Here is an 11,992-nt window from a genome sequence, read left to right as displayed (position 1 = left end):
CGGTTTGCCTTTGCCTGGAGCGGGACTCAGTATGTTTTCAAACAGTTTTCCGCAAGGATACGAACACTGCCCCACTATCGCTCACAATGCTCTGGCCACAGCCTTAGCACAGATCACCATTCCACCTGGCCTCACAGTCTATCGATACATCGATGGCATCCTCAGCAGGGCAGAAGGGCCAGAAAGCATTACAGATGCAATGAAAACCATTTGGGCAACACTAATCAAGTTGGGACTGGAAGTCCCAGAGTCAAAGTGCCAAGGGCCAGCACGAGAAGCTAAATTCCAAGGAGTCTGGTGGGTTGCAGGAGCTGCCTCTCTTCCACCAGACACACTGGAAAAGAAAGAATCTGGGCACAACCCATCCAGTACGCTGGAACTACAACAAGTTCAAGGGACTGTGAAGTACTGGCGTAACCATATTCCTGCCTTTTCCGTCATTGCTCGTCCCTGGTAGAATTTGTTATAAAAGGGAAAATCATGGCAGTGGACATCTCATCAGCTCTGTGGTACCGTCAAGTTCCCCTTCCTGCAGGAGCATAACAGGGCCTGGCCGCGGGCTCTCCACTCCGCTCCAGCCCCCGTTACTCCTGTCAGCACGTGCTGAGGTTGCAGGCTGCGCTGCTTAGGGAGCCGTGGCAGCACACATTTAGGATGGTGAATGCCAGCCATCCTGAAAGCGATAGCTGTCTCTTACCCTAAAAAGCTTCCTGTAATACTATGCTTCTCTGAGGTCCCACTTTTCTCGAATTGCCCCCACCCCAAAGCAATTTCCCCACAGGGTCCCTAAGCAAGGCAGTGGAGGAGTGGCTCTCTCAAACTCCCTCCCAGCCCTGCCCTGGCTGAAAGAAGGCAGAAAGAAGCCTTCAAATGAGGGAAGTTCTGGCTGCAAGAGAATACAAGCTGACCAGGTCTTGGGATCCACTGACATCAACAGAAATTTAGGTGAAAACTCCCCTTTGACATGAAACTCAACTCCCAACCCAAAAAACAGTTGTGATGGGAAACTATGGTGGGGGTGGGAAATCAGCGCTGAGGGCAGGAAGGCATCAGCAGGATGGGAAACCATTGAGTTGGGAAGTTGTTCTGTCATTAAAAGTCAAACTGTCACAACGCTGGCTGACGCAGGTGCTGGCATAATGATCGCCATGGAGATGGAACCCCAGAACACTGCCCCAACAAACGCCACACTGGCCAACTGCCGCAGCACAGAGCAGCACGCTCCTCGTGGTGCTCCTGCCCTTCGGGTAACCCCCAACCAGCTGTGCCGGCCAGCATCTCACCCCATCACCCCCCTTCGCTTCTGCCCACAGAGAGGTTCCCCCTCCAGCTGCCGACAGGACCAGAGGTGCCCAGCATGAGCTTCACCACCCTGACCATGCCGCCACCGGTCACTTCTGGTGTGCTGCCCTCTGTCCCGGGGCTGCTGATCACCGTTCGGCCTTCCCAGCTCCACATTGTCACCCACCAGCCCGCCCTGGCAACCTGGCAGGGGGTGCAGGGCCCCCTGGGGGACTCGGGGCAGGTCGTGCAGCTGCCACACGTGCTGCAGCTCCCCAGCGGTGTGCAGCTGCCCCCCAGCGGTGTGCAGCTGCCCCCGCTGCCTGCTCCTTGTCCCCCTGCCTATGGCCAGGGACAGCAAGTGGTGATGGGGACACTTTGCCCCACCAGCCAGTGGGGCTGGGCCCATGGGACGCGGGCCAGGGACAGCCCCTCTACCCTACGGGCTGCACTGTGCTGAATGTCCCTGCCCATGCTGGGCCCCTGCCACCCCAACACCCTGCGGCTCAGCATTGCGTGCAGGTCTCCCCTGTGCTCCGCACCCATCCTGGCAGCGCCCAGAAGCTGCTGGAGGCCTTTAACAACGACGTGGTGGCCAGTGAGGATGGCGTCCCTGCTGACACCCCCTGCCAGCCCGCCCTGGATATGCTCTCTGGCAGAAGCAGGACCAAGCACCAAGGTGAGGTCTGCAGGGTGGCAGAGCCCATAGGGGGTGACCTGCACCAAGGAAGGCTTGCATCACCCTGGGGGTGGCTTGGCTTCGTTTGCTTTTTCAGAAGTGGTGACCACCCCGCCAAGCCCAGAGAATCTCCTGGACCTGCCCGAGCTGGGGCCAGATGCCTTCAACGAGGCCTTCCCTGAGCTGGCAGAGGACAATCTGCAGTTTCAGGATGAGCATTCGTCCACCGTGGACAGCAGCGACCCGCTCGCCTGGCTCGACAGCATCCTGGAGCTCCCTGAAGTTCTCAGCGGCTCCTGCTTGACCACCCTCCTCAACAAGTTCCCGGAGTTCTCAGAGTACATGGCAAAGGGCGGCTGCTCCAAGGAGCAATCGCTGGTGGCAGGGCTGGGGGGCAGCGAGGACACCGACCGTGGTGTCCCTGATGTCCCTGTCTTGACCACCACCCTCAACAGGATCTCTGACCTCTTGGAGTGCATGATGGAGGGCAACTGTCCCAAGGACCAAGTGGTGGCCGCAATGCAGGAGGACACCAACCCCTCCTGGCAGAGGGTGGCAACATCCCCCCTGCTGGACGCCAAAGGCAAGCAGGGTGGGCTGGCAGCGGTCTTCCCCACCCGGCTGCCAGAGAGCCCCATGGAGCCCTCTCAGGAGGGTCCTATGGACACTTCAGAGGAGAGCCCCTTGAAGGGATGCTCAGAGGGTGCCCACAAGGGTCTCCCAGAGGGTCCTCAGCAGATCCTGCTGAATAGTCCCCTGGCCAGCCCCCCGACTGCACCCCAGCATCATCCGCCCCGCATGGCCCAGCTGGTGGAGGAGGTGCTGCGGAGGCAGCCCCCGGTCATTTTGACCCGCTTGCCACCACCACCGGGCATCTTCTCCTGCCGGGTGGTGCCCAGATCAGGCAAGGCTGCTGGTAAACAGGCCAAGCGCCCCACATTGGCTGACACCCTCGGGATGCCAGAGATGTCCCCATGGGGCAGCATGCCACCCAAGAAGAGGAAGAAGATGGTGGTGTGCCCGGTGGCAAAAAGCTCCAAAACCCTCTGCGAGGGGAAGCCACACAGGGATGCCACGGCAGTGGGCTGTAGTGGGGAGCAGGGGGGCAGCAGCAAGCAGAGGCCATCCAATAGCGACTACGTGCCCAGCAAGCGAGCCAGAACCCTGAGGAACACCGGGAGACAAGGTGCTCCACGCTGCTCCAGTCACCGTTGATATATTGATAGAGAAGGTGTGGAGCACAGATCCCTCTGACGTGTGACCTGCACCCACCCACTGCAGCCCCAGCCCTCTACCAGATCTGTCTTTCTTAATTCATTAAAGGTTTGATGTTCCTTGCACAGTGCCTCTGCCTGCGGTCATTCACGCAGTGGGAGATGAGGGTTAATGCAGCCCATGCCACATGCAGAGATCTGACGCTCCACCTTCTCCTCTGTCGAGGTGACACCTCCACCGAGCTGACCCACTCTCTAAAGTATTTACAAATGAAGGGACTTCCCATCAAGGGAGGCAGCCTTGGCAGGGGTGAGAAACAAAGAGCAGGTAGTGGAAAGAGCACCATTATCTAAGTTGCGCAGGAAGAAGACTTCCAATGAGGAAAGTTCTGGCTGCAAGAGAACACAAGCTGATCAGGTCTTGGGATCCACTGACATCAACAGAAAATGAGTTTAAAATAGGACAAAGATAATGGTGGCAGTGGGAGATGGGGACCTCTAACTGAAATAGTTCTGCCCCAAAGAGGCCAAAATCCCACTTGGGGAGCATGCGTAGTCCGTAAAACACTTCAGCAGTGCTACTGAGGATGCGTACGCGTTTGCATTAGAAGCGAGAAACCAGCCACCAAACCTGTGTATGACACATGACTATGCAACGTGCGGCGCTCTGAGAAAGGCCCCGAACCCCTTCTCAGTGTTCCAATTGGACCTAAAAACTTTGCACGCACTTTTTAATCGCTGCCCCCAAAGCGATTTCCCCACAGGGTCAGTAAGCAAGGCGGTGGCAGAGTGGCTCTCTCAGACCCCCTGCCAGCCCCGCCCTGGGCACCGTGCCTCTGGCCCTGCCCCAGCAGACGTTGCTGTGCTGATGGAGGGGCTCCCTCCCTCTCCACTGCATTTGCAAAGGGAATGGCTGGCTCACCCTTTGCTGCCCACGCAGCCAGCCCTCACCTTTAGCTGCTGTCATTCCCAGGGGCGCCAGCTCTCTCCCAGCACCCTCACACCTTCTCCCTGCGACACTGCGAGAGAAGCATTCGCCAGGCACACGGGTGCCATCACTGCCCTGCGCAGCTGGGCACCCCAGACTGGCCCTGCCTGACTGCCTCCCTCACCAAGCACCTCCACCTCCACAGTCTCAAGCTCCATCCCTTTAGACGGAAAGGGGGTCACTTTATTTCGAAGTAACCGTTCCTCATGAGGAACACAGTCTCTTCAGGAGGCAAAATACTTCAATAGGACTTAGAAATAAAGCTGGGGCATCTGGGGGGCCACCTCATCACTACTCCAAACAATGTGTCCTTTGTGGAGAAAAACTGAGGAGCTAGACAGTTTCCAGAGGACAGCAAAACCTGACCTGCTGAGAGCTTAGGACAGTGCACGTCATGTTCTTCTTCACACTTGGTGCACGTTTGACAAGCTGCGAGATGATGGTAAATTACTTCCTTCAGAGAGGACAGCAAGACACTGTTGCCAACTCAGCTTAGGGTTTTTTGGCTTTTTTCTCTGGTTGGCTAAGCAAAGAAATGGAGGCAGTTTCGAAGTGCGCAGAAGCACAGCTGCAGACATAATTCCTGCTGTCACACAGGCAGGAGGAGTGAACTTCATCCCTTTGGGTCCTTTTGAGAACACCAAGCACCCAGATTGTGCTGAAGGATGCTTTGTACATAGGGGACCCTCGGAGAGAAGCAAACATGTCCAGTTTTATTCCCTGGGAAAGTGTCCTGACACTGTCCTGCCTCTCAGGTGGCATAGGACAATTAAAATACAGGAACTTATTAGTAAGCATGGGCTAATTCCTGGCCCACTGTGATGCTAACAGTAGCCCACAAATCTCTCAACTAGTTTTGCTCAGCCTGTATTTATGACAGTTACATTGCTCTGTGTTGTGGGGGAAAGCAGATGACACAGCTTGCCCCTTTGATGCGCAGGGCTGCGTTTCAAAGGACTACGACAATCCCAGAAAAGCACAGCATAGAACAGCTTATATGTAATTAAGTATCACATCACGAAACATACTGCATGCATCTATCCATAAAAATGGGGTTTATGTAGGCACATGCAAAATGGGTCTGCTGCTCAAAACCCAGCAAATCCTGATTTTAAAAAATCATATACTGAAATGTAAGACGACATACGTTTGGATTTGTCTCTAAATCCCCATGTCGATGTAATTCCTTCACTGCCATCTGAAATCGTTCAGGTTAAGGCACTTTCCACGTCAAGCAAAGAAAGCTCAACTCAGAAGGGAAAGATCCTTCTTGATGGGACACATCATCTGTGACAACCAGACACCTTCCCTCTCGTTGAAACATAGCAGCAGAGTTAAAAGCAGTTTTAAATGCCAAGTGGAGAGGTGCAAAGTTTGAAAACTACAGGACATTCCCTTCCTAGCACAAAATAATCAACTTTTTCCCACTTCTCTGCAAACCTTAACCCCAGTGTTTTGTGTTTTTCACACTGCAGCACAGAAAGCCAGTACCCACAGCTGCACAAGGACTTCCAGTGCCAGTGTGCAAAGCATTGAGGAGTCTGGGCTCAGTCCTGGCAGTACAGGAGTGATCCACCTCAAATGCACTGCACAGTCTGCACCTGGGGGTATCACAGGCCAATAGTTAATCACTGCTTTTCCTCCCAGTAACAATAAAAAGAGAAAAAAAGAAAATCTCCTTACATCCATGGCTCTTCTTTACAGGCTAGAGGTTTATGGAAGTGATGACCCATTTCACCCAACATTCAAGACACCTTTTGAACAATTTTCAGAACTGTCCCCAAACCCCCAGATCTTACACAACAATCAGTTCAAAGAAAGTACAGAGGTCTCTGCGCTACTGGACACATGCAGGAACACTTGTGTTTACTGGACACCTTTGTAAAGGGAAAAGGCATTACACCAGCGTACCAGATCCTCGCCCAAAAGACTTTTCAAACCACCTGTTTGTTGATTCAGTCACTGCACTTCAACCCTTCCACCCACGACAACATCCTCTCAGGGGGCAGACTTGCCTGCTCTTGATCACAGAATCAGTCAGCAGAGTTCATACTGAACCAAGCTAAAAACTGGGCCCAACCTCTACGTTCATGGTTGGGATACACGGCTCCTATCACAGGGCTCACATGGCAGTCCCACCTGGGTTACGTATCTGAAGTTGCATTTCCCACGGGTCAAATATTCCTCTTCACATCTGCCTTGAAACTGAGGGCTCATGGTCAGCGAGAGAAGAGAGTTCCTTGCCTCCTGTGCAGTCAGGTCATGTTCCCCTGCTAAATGCAGCCTGCTCAGGCCTCCCATTTGTGTACAATCTGTTAAAAGAGTAAAATCAAGTCTGAAGGTTATTCATTTGCTTCCTTAAACATTCTACCATTTGCAGCATTCGGCCCCCAGAAGATGACTTCAGACATAGCAACTTCTCCAAGCAACCTGCTATAAAAGGCAGTTCAACAGAATCACTAACAGCCAGGTCTGTACCCTTGGGGAGACACTTTCAAAGCTCTTTGGAGGATCGCACTGGATCTGTGTGCTTTAGACCCCACTGCGTGGATTTACTGTTTTACTGGCAAAGGTTTTATGTACCACACGTGAACATCTTCAAAACACCTACTGTAATGGTCTCATGCATAAACAGACACAATGATCCTCTAATATCACACATGAAGAACTCAATGGATGCTCCTACCAAGGCAGTGGTTCCCTTCTGTAGCCACTGAACAAGCAAAAGGATGGATCAGAATGACATTATCAAGCTCTGAAGCAAAACTTCTGTCTTCCTTTAGCTGTAATTTAGAGCTTCATTGAGTGCTGAAGAGTGTCAGCCTGAAAGCTCTGAAGCATGAAGAGCTTGATCCTCTGTGCCAGAACCACACCGGCACTGGCCACACAAGCTGCCTGCGTACTCGCAGGGTCAGGGTCAGGGTCCGGGTCCGGGTCAGGGTCTGTACTGCCCTGCCACCGCAACACAGAAGTGAGGAAAGTGAAATGGAGATAGAAGTGTTCATTCTCCACGTAGTTGATGCTGGCAGCTTCTTGCCTCCAGCATTCCTGCACCTCAGGAGCCTGGGAAATGACAACAAACGTGAAGGTTCCTAAAAATAATTTGCCTAACACACCACAGCGTAGCACTTCCATATGCCCACACCACACTTCTGGCTCCCAGCTGCTCTCCTGTACTTCCCTTTAGCTACCTGGGAGGCACCTTTTCCATCTCCTCAGATCTCAGAACACCCAACTCATGGCTCTAACATTCTTCCCCTTCCTCTCAACATCTTCCTGGTGGTCTCAGCTTTCTGCCCTCCAGATTAGGGCCTTATCATAACAGGACAAGGATAGCACTGGGGTTTTTTTCTGTAAGGAAGCCAAATACTTAAAACTCTTAATTAAAATATGAAAATTAAGAGGAAGGGAAAAGCCAAAATGACAGCCAAGTGGAAGTTTCATTTGGTGCTCAAACCACCTGAATACTTATGCTGCAGCTGCAGCCGAGAGCTGGCCCTTAGATGCCTGATCAGGATAAAGCCCCAAATCCTGCCACTAAGGTTTCAAATGACAAAATAACATCATCTAAGGGAAGACAAAATGGATAAACACAAACATCGCCGTATGTTTACAGGGCCTTCACAGCACAGTGGTTCTCTGATGGCACCCAGAACTTAGCAGTATGAAGAATTACAAAGGTCAAGTGCTATTTATAAGCAATGCACCCTTAAATCAACACTAGTGACAAAAGAGCCAAGCACTTGACTTGCAGAACGGCAGATGATTCGTGACTTTCTCCACAGCTTCTACTACTGATGAAGCTTACAACCACCTCACCATTTGGGAACGACATCCGTTGCTAGTGTTGCTCTGGTTGGAAACTCAGCAGGCTGGCACGTTCATTCCTTCAGAGCCAGAAGGAATTTGTTATTACAGGAATTCTCATGCCACTGAACTGGCAGCAAGGTACACAAGCCTCTTAATCTCTTTTTATACTTCTACACTTGTGCCATAAAACCATTCTCCACTCTCCATCTCACTACCTCTCCAAGCAGAAAAGTCCCATCTGCCACACACTTGTCACAAACTTCGTAGGATATGACACAGGTTTCAAATACATCAGAAAGTATCAAATCAGAAACTTTAAAACATAAAAGAAAATTAAAAAAAGGTGGCAGTGGGAAATTATTTTCTACCTTTAGGTGTTAGGTTCACAAGCTGCTAGTAGTTAACATTAACGGCTCACTATTTCAAGGTCATGATGGCAACAGTTCTGCAATGTGTGGATATCAGCAAGAGAATTGCTGCCTTGCACCCGTTCAGGTGCTCCACCTATACCTTGTCACAGATTTGATTTTTTTTGATTTTTTTTTTTGTTTTGTTTTAAATGCTTATCAGGGTAGGATCTGCCTACCAAGACCAGATTTTAAGTGAAGTTACATTATGCTCCTCTTGATTTAAATACAGCAAGATAGCTCCACTGCTACATTCAGCCACAAGAACGTAAACACCTCCAGCTCCATAGTCACCCATACATTATTTTTGTAAGGAACAAATGACTAAACATGGAACAACACTATGAAAAAGCAAAAGAATGAAACAATCAGCATTTCCCTATTTGGACCAAAACCCGAACATCTCTAACAGCAGATAAGTCTGAATTAAAAATCAACCACATCCAGATCCCAAATGGGGTAGGGGTTATTGTATGCCACAGACCTGGACTTGACTGTTGAAGGAAATCACGCACTATGGAAAATTTGAGGTGGTTCTGCAGAAGTTTAACTAGAGCCTTGGCAACTTCACTTGGGACATGAAAGGTACGTGTGCTACAGTACCACCCACAATAAAGGAAACTAGTCTCGCAGTTTGAGTTCAACACCACATCCGCAAACCAAATGAGGCTGCTACGTTTGAGGAAGACTGATGGAAACCTCACCTGCCATCCCAAAGTTATGCTACGGCATTTCTTCCCTTTTTGCCAATTTCCTCAGCCTTGGTACATCTTTTGCAGAATCTGAAGCAAGGGCCCACAGCTTCTTCCTGTTTCTAACAGTGAATGTCTGGGTTTCACACGTTGGTTTCTTGTGCGGCGCCAATAAGACCCAACACTTGCCTTCATAAATGCATCCGTACACTAGGCAAGAAAAGGAAAATTACCAGTCACGACACTGTACTGCCCACAGGGCAACAAAGTGCCCCACTCGTAAGAGGATTGAAGACAGTAAATTACCCTCAAATATCTTCATAAAGAAGCACAGTTTAATCATGTGCTTTTAATCTGACTACCGACACAATCTAACAAGAAGACACATTAAGGGAAGCAGAGCTGAAGTTAAAAAAGTGGGGCTTCTCTTTCCTCTCCTGAGGGTTTACCATCCAGAGCTGGCTGAAGTTCTGAACCTGTAAACCGCTCCCCCATGCTTGTATGCTCGCTCTGGGAAACAAAGACGGCCGTTTGAATTCTTTTGCAGGTACAATCTTTCTTTACTTTTGAGTTGGAATGAAATGAAAAGCTACCAGCAGTCCCACTTACCGCACCATAGAGACACACCTATGGTCCATGCACATGCCTGCCCAGAAACGCATGCAGAGGGAAACCATCCCTTGGGTATCAAACACAGAAACAGCACTGAAAACCTTGACTTCTGAGAGTCCCTGCAGCGTTCTCCCAGGTCAATACACAGCATGCTTGTGGCAGGCTCACCATGCGTGTGCGTCACTTGCTTTCATTTCCATCTTCATCTCTAACCTGGCACTTGCCACCTCCAGAATGCAGCATGCATAAAAGCAATTGTGTTTACTACAAGCACAGCACCGTGTGAACCTTCTGCACGAAGCCCGGTATTTAAAAAAATTGCTATAAAGAATAAAAATCTGCCGGCACCACTGACACACAGACACGCTGTGTTTTCTGAACAGGGCCGATACATTAAACCTGCAAACTAAGGACTGGGACAGCTTGCTCCTTGCCCCTCTTCTTTTGCCCTCAGGCTGGTGCAGGAGCTCCTTTCACCAGAGCAGGCACACCACAGACACAGCCTCACCGAGGGGAAGGGTGGGGAGGGGATAAGGGCAGAGGGGGAAAGGAAAGACCCACAGAAGCAGCTTTGCCGCCCACTGCCAAGGCCACAGCCTGCTCATCCTGTCCCCTCGCCCTGCCTGTGCTGGTCTGTGCCTCTGTCCCCCTTCCCGCCCCTCCGCTCCACTCCCTAGCCCTCTCTCCTGCTGCTGATCCTGCATTCTCTGCGGCACCCCCTGCCCCTCTATCTCTGTCCCGCTCCACCCCTCTGCCCAGTCCCTGTCCTTTCTCCATCCCTGCCCAGCCCCTCCTGCTCCCCCTGCCCCTCTGGCCGCCTCCTGTCCCTCTCCGGCCACCCCTCCGCCTTGACCCACCTCTCCCTGCCGCTTGGTGCCTCCCTTCCCCTCGTCCCTGTCCCACGGGGGCTCCGGGGCCGGGGCCTGTGCTTGGGCAGCCCTGGGAAGGGGCCATGGGGCCTACAGGGCCCGGGCTGGGGGCTGGTGTCCCCCCAGGGCCCAACTGCAGGGCAGCGATGTCCCATGGCCTGCTGGGAGAAGGCGTGCCCCGGGGCATGCTGGGAGCTGTAGGCCCGGGCCTGCCCCATGGCCATGTTGTTCCCAGGGCGTGCTGGCAGCTGTAGGCCTGGGGCCGCCCCATGGCCAGGTTGGTCCTGGGGCATGCTGGGAGCTGTAGGCCCGGGGCCGCCCCATGGCCAGGTTGTTCCCGGGACATGCTGGGAGCTGTAGGCCCGGGGCTGCCCCATGGCCAGGTTGTTCCCGGGACATGCTGGGAGCTGTAGGCCCAGGGCCACCCCATGGCCTGGTTGTTCCCGGGGCATGCTGGGAGTTGTAGGCCCGGGGCCACCCCATGGCCCGGTTGTTCCCAGAGCATGCTGGGAGCTGTAGGCCCGGGGCCGCCCCATGGCCAGGTTGTTCCCGGGGCATGCTGGGAGCTGCCATTTCCCACCCTCACCCTCCTGGCAGCCGTGTTGGGCTGGGCAGGCACAGCCTGTGGTGGGGCTGTGGCCCGGCTGAGGGGATCTGTGGCTGGCCGTGGGGCGAGGGATGCCCCTTGGGCTAGCACAGGGGTGTCTGCTGCCTGCTGGCTGCCCGGGGGTTCTGTGGGGAGGTTCCAGCCCCCTGCTGTGCCAGGCCCCGGGGCAGCTGGAGTCAGGCCTGGCCGGGGCAGCCCTGGGAGTGAGCTGAGAGCCAAGGAGGGAAAGAGGCGCCGGCAGGTGCCCCGGGCACCCCGACTCACAGAGCCCCCTGGAGCCGCCCCGGCGTCTGTAGGTCCTGCAGGAATAGGGCCAGCGTGTTTTTCTGCTGACTCTGACAGGGCTCTGGCTACACCTGTCCTGCTGAGGGACTGGGAACATGCAGCTGCCTGGGAGAGTCACCAGCCAGAGTATGAGTGCTCCAGCCTTGTTTCCCTTGCTAGAAAACACTTCATTTTTAAATACAGCCTCTCAGCGGCCAGATCCAGGCAGTCGGGATTGCTTCCTGTAGGGAGCAGCCTGGTGACTCGAGGCTGCTGCCTTCAGTGGCAGAGCTGGACACTTCTCCTCGCTGACAGGATTAAGTTATGAAGAATCACTCGGAGAGGCTGCAGCTAAAGCAGTGATTAACTCGACTTATTGAGTAAGCTCAGTAAGGGGTGGCAGCTTTCTGAGGCACCTGGGCTATACCAATAGATGAGGGTAGTGGGGTAACGGTGCGTTGCCTTCAAGACCATACAGCACAGAGAATAAATGAAGTTCTATAACCACACGTAGAGTACAGGTGCCCCAGGAAAGTTCAGCTGAAGTTCACCAGGCTGTTGACCACCAA

General features: G+C 52.9%; 1 long non-coding RNA gene across 1 annotated transcript; it reads right to left on the bottom strand.

Annotated features, from left to right (window-relative positions):
- Positions 1 to 5,361: 5,361 nt before the first annotated feature.
- On the bottom strand, positions 5,362 to 10,699 carry LOC129735092 (uncharacterized). The gene is made up of 3 exons (XR_008730556.1): positions 10,541 to 10,699; positions 9,084 to 9,281; positions 5,362 to 6,474 (listed from the first exon to the last, which is right to left on the bottom strand). It is a non-coding gene; the product is annotated as an uncharacterized LOC129735092 (long non-coding RNA).
- Positions 10,700 to 11,992: the final 1,293 nt, after the last annotated feature.

The sequence above is a fragment of the Falco cherrug genome, unplaced genomic scaffold, assembly GCF_023634085.1.
Source record: "Falco cherrug isolate bFalChe1 unplaced genomic scaffold, bFalChe1.pri scaffold_31, whole genome shotgun sequence".
NCBI classification, from domain to species: domain Eukaryota; kingdom Metazoa; phylum Chordata; class Aves; order Falconiformes; family Falconidae; genus Falco; species Falco cherrug.
This window is presented reverse-complemented; position numbering and strand designations above follow the sequence as displayed.